At 45.9% G+C, this 20,974-nt stretch overlaps 2 long non-coding RNA genes across 7 annotated transcripts in view; one reads left to right on the plus strand and one right to left on the minus strand.

Moving 5' to 3' along the window:
• Positions 1–20,974, plus strand: part of LOC135055362 (uncharacterized) — a 302,272-nt gene that overhangs the window by 26,056 nt on the left and 255,242 nt on the right. The gene's annotated exons all lie outside the window — the stretch shown is intronic.
• The window catches only part of LOC135055363 (uncharacterized), a 52,624-nt gene continuing 50,446 nt past the window's right edge, over positions 18,797–20,974 (minus strand). Inside the window, exon 3 of the long non-coding RNA XR_010243732.1 lies at positions 18,797–19,111. This is a non-coding gene — a long non-coding RNA (uncharacterized LOC135055363). The remainder of the gene's footprint in view (positions 19,112–20,974) is intronic.

Below are 20,974 nucleotides of genomic sequence, written 5' to 3' on the forward strand. Positions count from 1 at the left end.
AGCCGGCGGACCTTTTACGGGTCCGTGCGGGTTGCGGCCTGCGCCGAGCGACGGAGCCCAAACCGGAAGTTGACCGCGGTCGGCCAGTGACACGCCAAGCGTTAGTTTACGGACCTCCGGACACCTCTCTCACAGGTATGGCGGCCCTCACCACAGTGTAGCCAGCCATTACACCTGAACAAGCCCTGCATACCCCACTGGCTGTTTGATAACCAGAGGAAGCTGACAACTGCTACATTTACTCTGCCAAATCCACTGTGGGTGCCTGGTCACCGGAGGGAGGTCACTGCATTTACACCCTAAGAAGAGGGCAGGATGCCTCATTGCACAATAACCCTGCCGCCACTTATGTCCTGAGGCTGCAGACTCGTCGCTGTGGACACATTCTGTCGCTGTGGACCTGCTATTCTGTCTCGAGCCCTTTGCTGTGTATATAGCATCACTGTGAAGCTCTGGGGATTTCCACATTACAGAATACCCACCTTCTCTTACAGTTCATAGAGTTACCAATGCTAGACATCTCCATTGCATTCTGCTTGGTGTTCGCCACTCTACAATTGGAACCGTGGGTGTTGCTCTTATTTGTTGCAATATATCCTGTCGACTTGTTCATTGTCGTAATTTCCTGTTATATTGCTCTGGTACATCAAGCTGTGGTGTTTCTAGCTCAGACACATTGCTTCTCTACACCTCTGCTCCGCAGAACCTTGACATGTTTGCCATCTTCGTTGTGATGTAGCTCTCTAATTTCTCCCTTTCACTGATGTGACCCTCACTAATCTACTCTCTGCGCCCTTTACTATTACCTGCTCTATATATTTGTCTCTGGCGACCTCACATGGAAAAGTTCCTGGTGTCCATTCCAATGTCCTCCTCTGGCCCTGCTCCAGGCACACCTCCCATAGAAATTCTTCCGATTCTGATTGCTCCACCACCCATTCTCATTCCCAATGGAAACGTACTAACGCTACGGTTACTAAACAGCCTAAAATGAAACCAACTGACATTGCTGCGGTACTAGGGCCTCTCCTAGATGAAAAGCTGGTGGGCATCAAAGAGGCCATAGACTTCACCTTGACCCAGCTAACTCAACATAATGGCCATTTGGATGAAGTCGAGCAGAGGGTCTCAATATTGGAGGAAGATCTACAGTCTGCACAGTCCACTATAGAGGCCCAAACCAAAGAGATTAAAGCGCTCACTGATAAGCTTGATGACTTGGAGAATCGGAGCCTTCGAAACAACCTGAGGGTGGTGGGCATCCCGAGTCGGTGAGAGGCCACGCGTTGCTAGACCTTCTCTCTACCTTGCTGCCAGAAGAACTAGATATGGGCCTTCATGGATCGCCATTAGCCATTGAAAGGGCTCATAGGATTGGCCCTGAATGCAAAGACTCTGCTGGACGCCCTCACCCTGTTATTATGAGGATTCTCAATTACGTGGATAAATCCAAGCTCTTAGAACACTACCGAAAGTCAGAAGGTCTTCTCTACAAGGGAGAAAAATTGCTTATATTCCAGGACTTTTCCACTTATGTTGCTAACAGGCGCAGAGAGTTCGCTCCGTTATGCAAACGGCTGTTTGAAGACAACGTCAAGTTCTCACTGTTATATCCAGCTCGCCTTCGAGTTTTTGTCAATGGAAAACTACACTTCTTCGATGATCCGTTGGCGGCAAAGGCCCATTTTGCTCATCCTGATACTTGACTATTAATTCCTACTTAAAGTTTGCTCTTTTTTTCAATTATTATTGCCTACAGGTCGCACAGTGCTAGGGGCATGATGTCGGCATGCTATCTATGCATGCTGGAGGCTATGCCTCTAATTGTTTCATGTTTACTAGTCTAATGTTTTTGTTTGTTTGTCTGTTTGTTTTGCCTGCTGGGATGATGTGTCTCGGTCCTCCATAGGTTGGTCCCTCCTTGCTCGATTGGACGGGGTGGGGCACTGTTTTACCTGTACAATTTTGATATTCTATTCTCCATCTACGGGGGTGGGATAGTATGACTGACCATGCTGCTTCCCAACCCTCTGGCCTGGTAGTCGCCCCACTTTTTGATTTTAATAAGATTTTACTTACCGATAAATCTATTTCTCGTAGTCCGTAGTGGATGCTGGGACTCCGTAAGGACCATGGGGAATAGCGGCTCCGCTGGAGACAGGGCACAAGAATAAAAGCTTTAGGATCAGGTGGTGTGCACTGGCTCCTCCCCCTATGACCCTCCTCCAAGCCTCAGTTAGGATACTGTGCCCGGACGAGCGTAGTTGTAAAGCCGAGACCCCTCGGGCAGCCGCCCAAGATGAGCCCACTTTCCTTGTGGAATGGGCTTTTACAGATTTTGGCTGTGGCAGGCCTGCCACAGAATGTGCAAGCTGAATTGTACTACAAATCCAACGAGCAATAGTCTGCTTAGAAGCAGGAGCACCCAGCTTGTTGGGTGCATACAGGATAAACAGCGAGTCAGACTTTCTGACTCCAGCCGTCCTGGAAACATATATTTTCAGGGCCCTGACAACGTCAAGTAACTTGGAGTCCTCCAAGTCCCTAGTAGCCGCAGGCACCACAATAGGTTGGTTCATGTGAAAAGCAGAAACCACCTTAGGGAGAAAATGAGGACGAGTCCTCAATTCTGCCCTGTCAGAATGAAAAATTAAGTAAGGGCTTTTATATGATAAAGCCGCCAATTCTGACACACGCCTGGCTGAAGCCAGGGCTAACAGCATCGTCACCTTCCATGTGAGATATTTTAAGTCCACCGTGGTGAGTGGTTCAAACCAATGTGACTTAAGGAACCTCAAAACAACATTGAGATCCCAAGGTGCCACTGGAGGCACAAAAGGAGGTTGTATATGCAGTACCCCTTTTACAAATGTCTGAACTTCAGGTACTGAAGCCAGTTCTTTCTGGAAGAAAATCGACAGGGCCGAAATTTGAACCTTAATGGACCCTAATTTTAGGCCCATAGACAGTCCTGTTTGCAGGAAATGGAGGAAACGACCCAGTTGAAATTCCTCTGTAGGGGCCTTCTTGGCCTCACACCACGCAACATATTTTCGCCAAATGCGGTGATAATGTTTTGTGGTTACATCCTTCCTGGCTTTGACCAGGGTAGGGATGACTTCATCTGGAATGCCTTTTTCCTTCAGGATCCGGCGTTCAACCGCCATGCCATCAAACGCAGCCGCGGTAAGTCTTGGAACAGACAAGGCCCCTGCTGGAGCAGGTCCTGTCTTAGAGGTAGAGGCCACGGGTCTTCCGTGAGCATCTCTTGAAGTTCCGGGTACCAAGTCCTTCTTGGCCAATCCGGAACCACGAGTATCGTTCTTACTCCTCTCCTTCTTATGATTCTCAGTACTTTTGGTATGAGAGGCAGAGGAGGGAACACATACACTGACTGGTACACCCACGGTGTCACCAGAGCGTCCACCGCTATTGCCTGAGGGTCCCTTGACCTGGCGCAATATCTGTCTAGTTTTTTGTTTAGACGTGACGCCATCATGTCCACCTTTGGTTTTTCCCAACGGTTTACAATCAGGTGGAAGACTTCTGGGTGAAGTCCCCACTCTCCCGGGTGAAGGTCGTGTCTGCTGAGGAAGTCTGCTTCCCAGTTGTCCACTCCTGGAATGAACACTGCTGACAGAGCTATCACATGATTTTCCGCCCAGCGAAGAATCCTTGCAGCTTCTGCCATTGCCCTCCTGCTTCTCGTGCCGCCCTGTCTGTTTACGTGGGCGACTGACGTGATGTTGTCCGATTGGATCAATACCGCCTGACCCTGAAGCAGGGGTTTCGCTTGACTTAGGGCATTGTAAATGGCCCGTAGTTCCAGAATGTTTATATGAAGAGATGTTTCCATGCTTGACCACAAGCCCTGGAAGTTTTTTCCCTTTGTGACTGCTCCCCAGCCTCTCAGGCTTGCATCCGTGGTCACCAGGATCCAATCCTGAATGCCGAATCTGCGGCCCTCTAGAAGATGAGCACTCTGCAACCACCACAGGAGGGACACCCTTGTCTTTGGTGACAGGGTTATCCGCTGCTGCATCTGAAGATGCGAACCGGACCATTTGTCCAGTAGATCCCACTGAAACGTTCTTGCATGGAATCTTCCGAATGGAATTGCTTCGTAAGAAGCCACCATTTTTCCCAGGACCCTCGTGCACTGATGCACTGACACCTGGCCTGGTTTTAGGAGGTTCCTGACTAGCTCGGATAACTCCTTGGCCTTCTCCTCCGGGAGAAAAACCTTCTTCTGGACTGTGTCCAGAATCATTCCTAGGAACAGAAGACGTGTCGTTGGAATCAGCTGCGATTTTGGAATATTTAGGATCCACCCGTGCTGACGTAACACTATCTGAGATAGTGCTACTCCGACTTCTAACTGTTCCCTGGACCTTGCCCTTATCAGGAGATCGTCCAAGTAAGGGATAATTAATACGCCTTTTCTTCGAAGAAGAATCATCATTTCGGCCATTACCTTGGTAGAGACCCGAGGTGCCGTGGACAACCCAAACGGCAGCGTCTGAAACTGATAATGACAGTCTTATACTACAAACCTGAGATACCCTTGGTGAGAAGGGTAGATTGGGACGTGGAGATAAGCATCTTTGATGTCCAGAGACACCATATAGTCCCCTTCTTCCAGGTTCGCTATCACCGCTCTGAGTGATTCCATCTTGAATTTGAACCTTTTTATGTAAGTGTTCAAGGATTTCAGATTTAAAATTGGTCTCACCGAGCCGTCCGGCTTTGGTACCACAAACAGCGTGGAATAATACCCCTTTCCTTGTTGTAGGAGGGGTACCTTGATTATCACCTGCTGGGAATACAGCTTGTGAATGGCTTCCAGAACTGCCTCCCTGTCGGAGGGAGACTTTGGCAGAGCAGACTTCAGGAACCGGCGAGGGGGAAACGCCTCGAATTCCAGTTTGTACCCCTGCGATACTACCTGTAGAATCCAGGGATCCACTTGCGAGTGAGCCCACTGCGCGTTGAAATTCTTGAGACGGGCCCCCACCAAGTCTGAGTCTGCTTGTAAAGCCCCAGCGTCATGCTGAAGACTTGGCAGAAGCAGGGGAAGGCTTCTGATCCTGGGAAGCGGCTGCATGGTGCAGTCTTTTTCCCCTTCCTCTGCCCCGGGGCAGAAAGGAATGGCCTTTTGCTCGCTTGTATTTATGGGAACGAAAGGACTGAGTTTGAAAAGACGGTGTCTTTTTCTGTTGATGTGAAGTGACCTGGGGTAAGAAGGTGGACTTTCCAGCCGTTGCCGTGGTCACCAGGTCCGAAAGACCAGCCCCAAATAACTCCTCCCCTTTATACGGCAATACTTCCATATGTCGTTTGGAATCCGCATCCCCTGACCACTGATGCGTCCATAACGTTCTTCTGGCAGAGATGGACATAGCACTTACTCTTGATGCCAGGGTGCAAATATCCCTCTGTGCATCACGCATATATAGTAATGCATCTTTCAAATGCTCTATTGTTAACAATATATTGTCCCTATCCAGGGTATCAATATTTTCAGTCAGGGAATCCGACCACGCGACTCCAGCACTGCACATCCAGGCTGAAGCGATTGCTGGTCGCAGTATAACACCAGTATGTGTGTATATACTTTTTAGGATATTTTCCAGCCTTCTATCATCTGGTTCTTTGAGGGTGGCCGTATCAGGAGACGGTAACGCTACTTGTTTAGATAAACGTGTGAGCGCCTTATCTACCCTAGGGGGTGTTTCCCAACGTGTCCTAACCTCTGATGGGAAAGGATATAGTGCCAATAATTTATTAGAAATTAGCAGTTTTTTGTCGGGAGAAACCCACGCTTTATCACAAACCTCATTCAATTCATCTGACTCAGGAAAAACTATTGGTAGCTTTTTCACCCCCCACATAATACCCTTCTTAGTGGTATTTGTAGTGTCAGAAATGTGCAATGCTTCCTTCATTGCCGTGATCATGTAACGTGTGGCCCTACTGGACATTACGTTCGACTCATCACCGTCGACACTAGACTCAGTATCTGTGTCTGGGTCTGTGTCGACCCACTGAGGTAACGGGCGTTTTAGGGCCCCTGACGGTGTCTGAGACGCCTGGACAGGCACTAATTGATTTGCCGGCTGTCTCATGTCGTCAACAGTTTTTTGCAAAGTGTTGACATTATCACTTAATTGTTTGAACACGATCATCCAGTCAGGTGTCGACTCCCTAGGGGGTGACATCACTAACGCAGGCAATTGCTCCGCCTCCACATCATTTTCCTCCTCATACATGTCGACACACACGTACCGACACACAGCACACACACCGGGAATGCTCTGATAGAGGACAGGACCCCACGAGCCCTTTGGAGAGACAGAGGGAGAGTCTGCCAGCACACACCCAGCGCTATATATATATATACAGGGATAACCTTATATAAGTGTTATTCCCTTATAGCTGCTGTTTATATTGTCATTTGCTGCCAATAGTGCCCCCCCTTCTCTTTTTTACCCTGATTCTGAAGCAGGACTGCAGGGGAGAGTCAGGGAGCCGTCCTTCCAGCGGAACTGTGAGGGAAAATGGCGCTTGTGTGCTGAGGAGATAGGCTCCGCCCCTTCACGACGTCCTTACCTCCCGCTCTTTTGTGTAAAAATGGCAGGGGTTAAAATACATCCATATAGCCCAGGAGCTATATGTGATGTATTCTTTTGCCACCTAAGGTATTATCATTTATATTGCGTCTCAGGGCGCTCCCCCCCAAGCGCCCTGCACCCTCAGTGACCGGAGTGTGAAGTGTGCTGAGAGCAATGGCGCACAGCTGCGGTGCTGTGCGCTACCTTAGTCTGAAGACAGGATTGTCTTCTGCCGCCGATTTCACCGGACCTCTTCGTCTCTTCTGGCTCTGTAAGGGGGACGGCGGCGCGGCTCCGGTGACCCAACCAGGCTGTACCTGTGATCGTCCCTCTGGAGCTAATGTCCAGTAGCCTAAGAAGCCCAATCCACTCTGCACGCAGGTGAGTTCGCTTCTTCTCCCCTTAGTCCCACGATGCAGTGAGCCTGTTGCCAGCAGGACTCACTGAAAATAAAAAACCTAAATTAAACTTTTATTCTAAGCAGCTCAGGAGAGCCACCTAGCCTGCACCCTTCTCGTTCGGGCACAAAAATCTAACTGAGGCTTGGAGGAGGGTCATAGGGGGAGGAGCCAGTGCACACCACCTGATCCTAAAGCTTTTATTCTTGTGCCCTGTCTCCTGCGGAGCCGCTATTCCCCATGGTCCTTATGGAGTCCCAGCATCCACTAGGACGTCAGAGAAAACATAATTTCTTGGAATGTGGAGGGTCTTAATATCCCCATTAAATGCAAAAAGGTACTCGCCCATCTCTCTCGTATGTCCCCTCATGTTGTGTTTTTACAAGAGACACATTGGGTGCATGAGTCCTCTATATCATTAAAAGCCCCTTGGATTGGAGAATGCATCTCTGCTCCCTATACCAATAAAACCAGAGGTGTTGCCATTATTTTTCATAGGAATCTCTGATTTTCAATCCTTAAAAAACGTATTGACCCCGAGAGCAGATTTATCTTCTTAGATGTTTCCATTGATAATATGGTATACACCTTTTTGAACCTTTATGCACCTACTGGATCTAACAACCTTTTTTTTGCAGATGTTCTCCAGAGAGTTTTGTCTTGGGGTGGTCAGAACTTAATTTTAGGGGGAGATTTCAACGCGGTTGTCGATCCATCCATGGACAGGTCGGGGGTGAGTACTAAAAGACCCGGGCCCTCTCCTAATCTTCTCTCTTCTCTTTGTTCTCAACTTGCTTTACTAGACCCTTGGCGTATACATCACCCCCTCTAACGAGACTACTCTTTTTACTCACACCCACACTCCACTCATTCTCACATCGATTATCTTTTCTTGTCTAAACACCTATTCTTCAAAGTTTCTCATACTTCAATTAAGGACATTATTATCTCAGACCATGCCCCCGTAACTTTGTCCCTACATTTGGCTTTACCTCAATGTATTTCCAAATGTTGGAGGTTCCCAGCGTATCTCTTACACTCTGAGGATTTTTTACTACATCTTAAACACACCTGGCATAATTACATTACTGATAATCTGGATCAGGAATCTAACACTCCACTTTTTTGGGGGGCCTCTAAGGCGGTCCTTCGAGGCCACATTATTTCTTATGTTAATTCTCAGCGTAAGAAATTCAACACTAAATTGCAGGAACTTATCGTACTTACAAACAATGCGATAGCCCCACTCACCTGGAAACGTACCTCATGGAAAAACAAATTTATGATACCTTTCTTACTGAACGGGCCCAAATAAGCTATGACTATGGCAGGAATAGGTTTCATAGATGGGGGAATAAGTCCGGAAAACGTTTGGCTAATCTAGTCAGAGGGCCTCGGAACAAAACTTGGGTTGATTCATTACACAGTTCTGGAACTGTTCTTTCTGATCCTACTGACATATGCTCGGCTTTTATGCGCTTCTACAAGTCTTTATACACTGTAGGCACTGACAACGCAATTAATGGACAATCATTTCTGGATGAAACACAACTGCCGAAGTTGTTGTGTCGGAGGAGAGGGACTTGTTGGATGCTCCTATAACCGATGATGAGGTTCGAGCCACCATTAGGTCCCTCCCTAATGGAAAAAGCCCTGGCTCTGACGGCTTCAGTGCCGAATTCTATAAAATGCTAGGCGCTGATATCCTCCCTGTACTAATGTGGCTATATAACCATATCCTTGCGACGGGGGAGACTCCCCTCCGTTTTAACGAGGCAAGGCTCATTGTGCTTGCGAAACCTGGTAAGGATCCTACCCAGGTAGGGTCATACCGCCCTATCTCACTCCTCAACCTGCTTGACCCGCCTCATTTCGCCTGCACAGATGGGTTTTGTCAAGGGTAGACAGTCCACACGGGGAACAAGGGCGGCCTTAGCTGCGATATCTCACACTCACTTCAGTCAGGCCAAAAATAGCATTATCATAAATCTGGACGCAGAAAAGGCATTTGATAAGATCGCCTGGCCTCATTTGAGTAGAGTACTTACCCACCAGGGTTTTGGCACATTGTTCTGTAACTTGGTGCAGACCATATCTACCAACCCTGTGGCGCAGGTGTTGGTTAACAATGTGACGTCCCCCTCCTTCACATTGGAAAGAGGCACCATACAAGGGTGCCCTTTATCTCCCCTTCTTGTTAATTTAGCATTAGAACCCCTCATACGACATATCCTGTTACATAGAGACTATAGGGGCATTGCTGTTGGCACGCAAGAATTAAAAGTGGTGGCATTCGCTGACGACCTTCTCCTTTTTATGTCTGACCCTCACCGTGCAATTCCTCAGCTAATTGCCACGATTGACCGCTTTTCTTCTTTCACAGGATTTTCTATTAACTATGGAAAGTCGGAGGCGCTGACCATGTATGGACAGGCGAGAATGGTATGGGGAAACACTTTTCCCTTTAAATGGGTGACTACCTATATAACCTTTCTAGGTGTCGCACTCCCCTCTCATCCTTGCCATCTATATAGGCTAAATATTACCCTGGTCCTGCGCAGGATAAAAACCGACCTTGATCTTTGGCAATCCCTCCCTCTTAATTTGCTGGGATGATGCAACCTGTTTAAAATGGCCAGCTTCCCAAAACTTCTTTATATTTTACAGATGACCCCTTTATTATTGTCTAATTCAGATCTATCTTCTCTGAATGCCTCTATCTCCAAGTTCATCTGGTCTGGCAAGCGACCTCGGATTAGCATGAAAAAATGATCCCAAACAGTACTTAGAGGTGGAATCAACCTACCTAATATTAAACAATACAATCTTGCCTGCCTTCTCCGAGTTGCTATTGATTGGCTTGGTGATAATAACTACTATACGGATTCTGTTCTAGATTCTCAACTCTGCGCTCCCTTGTCCCTCAGCTATCTTCTCCATGCCAGACCCTCCAAATTGGCCTTGCATATAACTAATAACTTGTTGTTATTTCCTATCATACAGGCGTGTAGAATGGCGAGGAAACCTCTTAAACTTCAATATTTTTATTCACTTTCATTACCCTTTGTTGGTAACCTGGAGTTTCAGAAAGGAGGGGCATTACAGCCCTTCACTGCCTGGTATTCCTCTGGTATCAATAACCTGCGCAACCTACTTAATGCCTCTCGCCTCCCACTGTCTTTCGCGGAGGCAAGGGATAAATATGGCTTGCTTCCTCACCATGAGTTTGCCTATTTCCAGGCAGTACACTATCTTAAAACTGTTTTGCCCAAATTGACAGATGTCGTTTTTCTTAATTCCCTTGACACATTTCTCCAATCGGACTTCTACTCTATTTCGACCATATATACACGTATTCGCGTAGAAATAGACCCAGACACGGATCTTCCAGAACTGTCCCAATGGTCCTCCCACATTTCAACAGTCACCTCTGACTCGCTCTTAAACCATTTTCAGTTAACTCTGAAACTTATTCCTGCTAGCTCATACCAAGAAATGGCCTACAAAATGCTCCATAGGGCATATATTTCACCTAAATGCCGATTTTTAATGGGCATTTCAGAAGACGCTAAATGCACCAAATGCTTAATGGATGGGACTGATCTCTTACATTGTTTTTGGGATTGCGCTTCGGTATCACAGTTTTGGCATGAGATACATCAATATGGAAATACGACCTTAGGCATATCTTTCCGTTGTACTATCTCCTGGGCACTGTTTGGATGTTTGACTGACCAGCCGGACATCCCTAGGACCAACAAAAAACTGCTTATGATATTATCAGTGGCTAGTAGGAAAGCAATTTTACAGCAGTGGATCCATAACATAGCCCCCACTCTCTCGATGGTGACTTCTAGATTATTATTTTTATTTACCATGGACTGGCTGAAGGCCTCTATCCATAAGGAAAGGCTTACCCCTGCTCTATTCCAATGTTGGGATAACTATATTTTGACACTTCCCCTAAATACTAAACAGGCAATTAAAAAATGCTTCCAATCTACCTCATGGTATCTCCTTCACACTATAGACCATCCTAACCCCTTGGGTATCTGAATACTATACCCACTTCTTTCTTCTCTTAGTTCTCCCTCCACTTCTTTCTATATTCTGTTGTCTGCCGGGTTGATTGGGGGTCTGATCCCCTGATTTTGGAGATAGCTCTGTGGATGGATCGACGGCCCGTGACTCCTAGCTGGCATTGCATATTTTTTGCTTTATTTTATTTTACTTAATTTAGTTATTGTGTTTATATCTGGAGATTTTGATATAATATGACTATACTGGTGGAGAACCACTATTCTATTTGTCCATTTTTTTTTTCTCTATTCTTACAATTTGACCACACTATAAATTCTCATACGTTCTCTTTATTGGAATGTTTAAAGGTTTTATTTGAGGAAAAGTTTGAAAGTGTGTTTTGATTTCTCTTTGATCTAACACGAGATTGAATATTCTATGTCTTACTGTTTTTTGGCATGATGACCTTGTGTCCACTCTGTTATACAATGCTATTTTCATATTCTTTGTCTCGAAATGCTGGATTTCTATTTTGTAATGTGAGAGATCATAATAAAAAAACAGTTTGAAAAAACAACAACTGAATTCTAAAATTCAGTTTTCGGTCATTTTTCCATCAGTTTTGTCATTAGTAAATCTCCTATTTGCAAAACCAACAAGCTATCATCCAAAAACACAAAATTGACCACAATTGATCGGGGGGCATGCACAATCTGTGGCATATACAGTGTGGCATGTAATATGAACTGGGAGCATGCTGCACACTGCAGTCTGTGGCATATACAGTGTGGCATATAATGTGAATTAGGGGCATGCTGCACAGCCTGTGGCATATATAGTGTGGCATATAATGATAAATGGGGGCATGCACAGTCTGTGGCATATATACAGTGTGGCATATAATGTGAAATAGTCTGGGAGCATGCACAGTCTGTGGCATATACAGTGTGGCATGTAATATGAACTGGGGGCATGCTGCACAGTCTGTGGCATATACAGTGTGGCATATAATATGAACTGAGGGCATGCAGCACAGTCTGTGGCATATACAGTGTGCCATTATATAGCATGAAATTGGAGTATGCTACACAGTCTGTGGTACATACATTGTGACACTGGCATATAATGTGAACTGGGGGCATGAACCACAGGCAGAGTGGCATATACACTGTTTACAGTTGTTATTTGTTTTACACTTTTGTGTGTTATATATAATCATCCACCATTACCTTTGGCAATGTTTATTATGCTATTTTTTTTATTATGTGATTTTTTTTCAGATTGTGACCAGGAACAACCTGGTCACCATCAGAGGAAGCTTAACATACACAATATTAAAAGTTCTGCTACTTTGCCTGTGGGTGCGGGACTGGAAGTGGGAAGGAAACAGAGCGATGATTTATGGACATATTTTAGTTATTGTAAAACTGAAAGAAAGACACAGTGTATCCAATGAAGATGTTTTCTAAGGCAAATATGACAATATGTGTGTTGATTGATTCAATAGCATAACATTTCCTAAGGAAAATTGTCAAATTGGCAAAGGTGGATTGTATGTACTATGATCCATTCCATTCGCACAGCAATGTTGGCCAGGGGTTAGGAGGAGGCTGTGGAAGAAGGTAGTGAAGATAGAGAAAACATGTGAGGTTTTTTGTGGACCTGGAGTTGTGTGGACTGTGTAGGCCAGCATAGGCGGATCCAGGGGGGGGGGGTGTCACTCGGGCGCCCCCCTGTCATTTCCGACTTCTTTTCTTTTTTTTTCAAAAGGAGAACAGCAGCAGCTACTGCTATTTCTGTCAGTCAGATTTGATAAAAAAGCCGGCAGGCACTAGAACCCGTTGCGGCTCTAACAGCAAGTCCGTGTGGTAACCAATGGGAGGCTGTAGCTGCAGCTCCATCCTCCCCCTGCTCACACTGCAACCTACCTCCCCCACTACCAGCCGGCCAGAGTTCAGCCCAGGTGCGGGGTTCAGATGCCAGCATCGAGTAAGACTGTTACTTATGATGGCGCAGAAGGCTTCATTAGCCCTCACTGTGCCACACAGTTTCCCAGCGCTTCCTACTCCACTTCCTTTACCACCATTCTAGGTGCAGTCAAACTCAGCCTCAGCTTTGAGAAGGCGGCCCGTGTATTGTGACAGGGCTGTCCTGCAGATGTCTTATGCTGCTTAAAGGAGATCCAGCTGGCTGCTTCTGCTAATCAAAGATGGGCAGTTTGTGTCCTGCAGTCTGAGTCTCAGTGCAGTGCCCAAAACAAGGTATGCTGCACCTGCCGCCACCAACTAAAAACTATAATAATTATATTGTGCTGGGGTGCCTTCCAAGCTCCCATAACTAATGGAACAGGTGACCAACATTTCAAGGCCCAATCAGCCCTTTCATCAGGGTGAAACATTGGCAATAAACCAGGATGCGCTCCTACAGCCAATCATTACCTGATGGTGTATTCTGTGACGCCACGCCCCCTGTGATACCACACCCCTTATCTGGGAGCACGCGTGCCTTAGGTGCATGTAAGTATAACTTACCGTTCCCCTATCATGGTGCCCCCCCCCCCCCCCCCTTTCATTTTCTTCTGGATCCGCCCCTGTAGTCTGGGTATGTAATTAGATAGCTTATGAAGCTTTGGTCGGTGACTCTGGAATTTGATCGGCTTGCCTGAAGAGGGGAGTTTTTAGAGAATGCTTAAACTTGAAGGTTTGGAGACTAGAAGAGTCCTATGTGTGTGAACTCGAGTTTTTGCAGCATCTTGTAAATATCCTGTATGGCCATATTTTGGACCAGCTGTTCTACCCGTTCTTCGCACAGGAGTTTCTGATTTTCATGTTTGTAAATATAAATGAGTGTTAAACATTTTGTAATTCTATAGAGCTGTAAATTCAAGAGGTCTTAATGTAAGTAAATATTACTCCATGGTTCTTGGTGTTACCCGAGGAGCACCCATAGCAGATACGGTAAAAAGTGACAGGAGCATTTTTGTAGTTTATTAATTTCTACCGACTGGAGGTGCAATACAAATTTTGATCCGATTGTCCGTTGGGCATTATCGTTCACACAGTGCAAGCCTCGCATCGGTAATGACGTCATTATGTCAACCCCCTTTTCATCCCCTTTGGGGATGTTTATTATAGTTCTAATTATGTAGTTTTCCTATTTCCAACCTGCAGAATACATTATGTTAAATTTCATCTTCCTAACATATTGAGAAGTAAGAATATTAGTGATGAGTGAGTGAGGGCTTTTGCATTTTTGTAGTTTATTAAACTCTACACACTGGAGGTGCAATGCCAATTTTTATACAATTGGGCGTTATCGTTCCTGCAACGCAAGCCTCACAATGGTAATTACGTCATTATGTCAACACCTTTTTCATGCCCTTAGGGGAGGTTTTTTTAATTTGTAATGATGCAGTTTTCCTATTTCACACCTGAAGAATACCTATGTTAAATATTCAGCTTCCTAACATATCGGGAAATAAGAGAATTAGCGAGTCAGTGAGTGAGGCCTTTTGCACTTACTGTATATACTGTATATATAGAAATGTTTACATTTTCAAATGTATTGTAATCTGTGACAGACTGTAACATGATCTTGAGTCGAAACATATTGAATGTGGGGAATAAAAGGACAGTTTAGACAGTCAATGATGATACCACCTAGGCAGCGAGGGGTTTATTGTAGAGAGTTACCAACAGTTCAGTTCAAGCATTCAATGATGCGGACCAATACAGTTGGTGATAATAAATCTGGGGAGGAACACTGGCCACATAGACTGGTTATGAAGTAATTTGATAGGCTGTACAAATAATCTAAAACACTCTTTTAAAACTCCAGATTCCGGAGACTATCACTGTACAGCAGTGCCGTAAATAGACATTTTTGCGCTGTGTGCAAGAAACAGGATGGCGCCCCCCCCCCTCCCAGATACTTAAAATAGGGATAGTACGCAAAAAATATATAGGGGCGTGGCTTCATGGGGAAGGAGTGTGAACACAAAATAATACCAATCCATATTACGCTGCACAGTAGTCTCCATTATTCAAATTACGCCGCACAGTAGTGCCACTTACACACATTACACCAGGTGGAGCTCCTTTTACACATTACGCCAGGTAGAGCCACATTTTACACATTACGGCAGGTAGAGTCCCCTTATACACATTACGGCAGGTAGAGTCACACTTTACACATTACGGCAGGTACAGTCCCATTTTACACATTACGGCAGGTAGAGTCCCATTTTACACATTACGGGAGGTAGAGTCCCCTTTTACACATTACGGCAGGTAGAGTCCCATTTTACACATTACGGCAGGTAGAGTCCCATTTTACACATTACGGCAAATAGAGTACAATTTACACATTACGGCAGGTACAGTCCCATTTTACACATTACGGCAGGTAGAGTCCCATTTTACACATTACGGCAGGTAGATTCCCATTTTACACATTACGGGAGGTAGAGTCCCCTTTTACACATTACGGCAGGTAGAGTCCCATTCTACACATTACGGGAGGTAGAGTCCCATTTTAAATATTACAGCAGGTAGAGTCTCATTTTACACATTACGGCAGGTAGATTCCCACTTTACACATTAAGGCAGGTACGGTCCCATTTTACACAGTACTGCAGGTAGAGTTACCTTTTACACATTACAGATATAGCGTTCCCTTTTACACATTTTGTCAGGTAGAGTCACGAGAGAAAGATAGAAAGAGGGAGGGAAAGAGAGATAGGGTTGGGAGGGAGAGAAAAAGAAAGATAGCAGGTAGAGAGACAGAGTAATGGGAAAGAGACAGAGAAAGGGGGGAGGGGGAGAGAGGGGGGAGAGACACACACAGCGGTACCTATTTGATGATGGCAGGAGTGCAGGCAGCCATGGTGGCGGCGGGGCGATGTCCCTGTGCTGGTGATGGCTGTAGCTGCAGTAATCAGAGATGCTGCTGGAGCTGCCACCACTCTGTCCTCCCATCTCCCAGAATCCTCTGCGCAGGTCCCTGCCAGGAGAAGGCGCCGCTCTGGCCCAGGCTGGTGCTGGGACGCTGCTACATGAGAGGGGAGGAGCGAGGTGGAGCACACAGGAAAACTGAGCAGCACTGCCAGCTATAATGTACATCAGCAGCTGTGCGTCCAGCAGAGAAGCTGGGCACAGTGCTACTGTTATTGTGGGCAGCGCTGGAGCTGGCTGTTGCCAATCGGGGTGGGTGCAGATGGTGTGTCCACAGCGCAAATGCACAGTATGCAAAGCACCATTCGCCCACACCTACACTAGTTACGGCCCTGGCCAGAAGCTTAGCTTAGCATAGATACACTAAACAGACACTTTAAATAATTAGCTGTAAAAGATCTCCTAATCTTCAGTATATTCAGAATATAATTATATCTGTCACCACGGCCACGTGCCTACTGTAGGTGTCATCTATCCTCTTGATCCATCTTGAACTCTATTCATCCCACTAATACAGAATGTAGAGGAAGAGAAACAAAGAGTATACAATAGATAGATAGAGGAGGCAATGATATCAAATTGCCTGTGTGGGATGTATTAAAATACATTGCCGCCCTTAGCTGCTAATCGCATATGTACTAACATGCTATTAACATCGTAATGCAGTATAAGAACCCCCCTGTGATGTTGGCATTGAGGTCATCGGGGGTCTCCGTCACCTCCCAGACCAGGGAGGTGACGTATGTAGAGAGTCCCCGGGCTCCTCCTCCTCCCCCTGCAGCCGGAAGGACAAATGGTTGTGCTGCTGGGGAGAGGGTGGAGGGGGGCTGAACCAGCATCACAAAGGCTTGCTAGACGGAGGTATGCTGAAGAGGGGAGGACGTTGTGAGCGGCACGGGGTGGCAGGTGTGACGACAGTTAGAAGCTTATAGGCTTCTATAGGGTATCGACATCAAAAGATGGCGATACCCTCAGCAACAAAAACCCGAAAACGGGAGTTTTACTGCATTTTCCCTTTTGTACATCCCGCCCCCTGTACCTCTGTGATTGTCTCCAGACAGGAGAATGATGGGAAAGGACTGGAGACGCTAAAGAAGTGTGTGACTGCAAATGTCAGCATGAGTTAGTGTCCTTGTCCATCTGCCTGTACTAGTGTCAGTCTCAATGCCACTGGCAGACAGAGAGTTAGAGAGAGTGTATATGTGTATGTATGTGTGTGTTTCTGTGTGTGTTTGTTATTACCTTTTAGGGAGCCCTGCTTAATGTATCCCGCCCTCAGGGACCATGGAACCCTGTCATCCAGTTGCTGAGGAGGAGGAGTTGGTGGCGCCAGCTGCCTGGGAAGGAAGGGGTGCTGCAGATCTCATGTTGAGGCAGGAGGCATTCAGCCGTAGTGCTTCCCACGGTAATACATGCGGCCTGTGACTAGAGGTGGATGAATGAGCCGGGAGGGGGTGGAGAATGTGGGCATACAGCCACAGCGCTGCCCACGATAATTGATGCTTCTGGTGGCCATATGTGGATGGGTGAGCTGGGAGGGGGTGGAGAATATAATGTATGTAGTGGTCTGCAAAGATAGAGCTGAGCGCACAGCTACATACATTACCATACATTACTTACAGCTTGCGGCGGGGCTGGGGTGGCAGCCTGCAGCGAATTAAAAGAAAAGCAAAGCCGCAGCCTGCGGGTGCTGTCAGCCGGTCCTGCACCCGCATCGCATATGCGCTGTGTGCAAGGCACCGCCGGCACACACCTAGTTATGACCCTGCTGTACAGAAAACAGGCGAGGAAAAAGATAAACAACAGACAACTCTTCTGAATGTGATTGCTTTGGCTTCAACATACCATCCAGAGGCAAAAGAACAACAAACTAAAGAGATTGCTCCAGCCTTGTGTATAGGTTGTACCAGGGATGTGCAGTGAGCTAAATGACTCAGGAGGTACTGGCTAGCCCTAGAGCCAGATTTACACACAATATATGAGTCAAAGGGTACATCTGGGCATTATACACAGTTACAGCAGTATAAACTCTTGGAAATTTGGTGCATTTTGATCATAGATGAACGGAAAAGATAGGTAGGTGAGGCACTGCCTCACATGACAATTACTTTTTAATCCAGAGTTTTGGCTATAAAAATGATTGGAATAATGCAAAGAAGATATTTCGAACATATTGTTTGTATTTTTCGTATACTTTACATAATCAAAACTCTGGCACAAACATTAGTATGACAGAAAGGTTCCACCTCACCTACCTCACCCCACCACGTTTGCCAGCACGGACAGTGGAGGACAAAGACTTAATTCACATGATGGGTGGTTGACAGGAGACTGACCAACCCTAAGAAGAACAAAATCAATAACCTCATTGATAGCATTTCTAAGGATTAAATATAAAGATAAGGTAGCCAATGCATGGAAAATAACGATTGGTCTAGACATTTGGACAACCAAGGGACTTACTGTTTCCTACCTTGCTATAAGTGCATGTTACTTTTTGCATTGTGAAGAACCAATCTGAACACATATTACTCAGTCTCAAAGAGATTTTCCATCCACATACTGCTCATTCCATCAAATTTTGTGTTGACCAGTGCACTGAAATGTAGGGAATACCAGAAAACAAGATACTTACAGCCATCACAGATAATGGCAGCATGATGGTTACTGCATTCAGACTGGAAGAAGAACTAAGCTCTGCAGATTCAGAAAAGATGAGACGGAGAACATGAAAATGATGAGGCATGGTTATACTGTTAGAGTTACAGTATTACATTTCAAACAAAAATATATTTTAAAAAAATAATACCGATGGCCTTTGTTTATCTTCTTTCTGTTTTTCAGGTATGGGGACTTTATGGAGCAGACACCCTCTTTTATTCACACTTTACAGCTTGTCAACATGGTCCACAAATAGGCTGTTGTATGTCTCTTGGGAAATGTGAAAGCAGTAGTCAAACAGTTTCACAGGTCTTCAGTTGCAATGGATAAACTTTTCCAGCTCTGTGGACTTACTCTAATTAAATATTGTGTGACAAGAAGGTCCAGCACATTTTGCATGGTTTCACGCCTTCTTCAGGTGAAGGATTCTATGGCCCAATTTGCAGATGAGATGGTTTGGGATTGTCTCCTGCCAAGTGAGAGGATGAAGTAAACTGCTATCCAAGATTTCTTGATGCCCTTTGCTGACCATACAATAGGACTTCAGAGTGATACAATGGACCTCATTCAGCTTCATTACCAGTTTTGCTAAGGTTGCAAAATTGCTAATGATAAAATTGCATGCTGGGGGCCGTTCAGAACAGGGCAAGGCCGTTCAGCATGTAAATGGCCGGCAGAGATGTGATCGCTATTCAATTGCGATCGCATCGCTGATTTGTGGATGCAGCCCTGCCTCCGCAGCCAAGCTGTGAAGGCAGGTGCAGGGCAACCATTTTCCGGGTCGTAGCAACCGTGTGTGAAGTCATGCAACCGCCCAGAACCCGGCCCCGTTTTCATCCGCACACCTGCCCAACAGCACGTCACAGCCCCATACCACCCCGCTAATGCCTCTGCCTATCAATCTGGCATAGGTGTTCACATAACTGAGATGTGATCGCAACTCCCCTCCCACACATGTGCAGTGCGGGTCCACATGTGCACTGCAGGGGAAAGCGGGGAGATGCAATCCTATTCCAGTAGCGACTGCGACTAGATATCCCCCAATGTCTTTGATAGTGCCAGCCTTACTGATTACTCATTTCTCACATTCCTCTCTGGTATCACCTTATAGACTGGCAGACAAATTGAAAGTAACATGGAACAACGCTTCAGATTCTTCCTTTTTCCCAAGGAGGTAAAGTTCTGCTTGTTTTCTTGACCCAACAGTTGCTGGAGATGCCCTGGGACCAGTGGCATCACAAGGCGGGTGCGGCCCGCACTCAGGTGTGACACCTGGAGGGGGGTAACACCAAATGTCAGCTCCTCCGCAGTGACAGGAGCCAGGTGCTGCAGTGAGAAAGTCTCCTACAGCACCCGGCTCCTGTCATAGAAGAGGAGCCGACAGTGCATGGAGTCTGTCTCTGGGGGAAGCCCAGCATCTCTGGAGATGCTGGGCATGCCCCCAGAGTGATGATTCCGGGATCCCTGCGAAGCCACACCCCCTATGTGTAATACCACGCTACCCTTTTTTGCCGCGAGTGCGGCAGGAGATCAGCGGTGCGTTCCGGGTGTCACTACACCCGGTGACGCCTCTGCCTGTGACGACTGCCCCTGCTGCCCCACCCTTAATCCGGCTCTGGCATAGAGTCATATGACCTTGAATATATGCATAAAGTCACATTAGTATTATGCTTGCGACAGACACTCAGAATTGTATTTCCATTACGTGCAACTCAGAATCAGACCTCTTTACTACAGATCCTATCAAACAAGGGACAGGCCTGACACTGTGGAATGTAAGAATATGCTCGGAATTTAAAGAGAGATTAAGCTCCACAAATTGTTCTTGTAATGACCTTGTAATCACTAAATTGTCTGATAATGTATCTTTATTGTTCTAGGTTTTATTTGCAAACTGTATGTAAGTGATAAATTAAATGTTTTTAAATGTTTTCCCCTCCATTATGCTTACATCCCGCTGTTCTTTAATTTGATTTTTTTTTTATTGTAAAACTTGTTTACACAGAAAGTTGCCATTTATTCGAATTGCTGACATTTCTGGTGTAATGGTGTTTATGCCGCTCTGCACGCAATCAGCCATCTATCATTTATATATCAGATATCAAAAATAAATCAGTCTTTTTAACTTATCTCCACTACAAAACTAAGGTTGAGTTTATATTCAAGTTTACACAGGCAAAGTATTGCAAGCCTGAGACAGTTGTTGCTAGAACTATTTACAGAGCTCAGTCACTAAATGATGCAGAGGCTGGTAGATTGGACTGGTAAATTTTTAATTGAGGCTAGTCTCCAACGTACAGCAATGACATGAACATCTGCTTTGAAATTTCCC

Source organism: Pseudophryne corroboree, chromosome 3, assembly GCF_028390025.1.
Source record: "Pseudophryne corroboree isolate aPseCor3 chromosome 3, aPseCor3.hap2, whole genome shotgun sequence".
In the NCBI taxonomy this organism is placed as follows: domain Eukaryota; kingdom Metazoa; phylum Chordata; class Amphibia; order Anura; family Myobatrachidae; genus Pseudophryne; species Pseudophryne corroboree.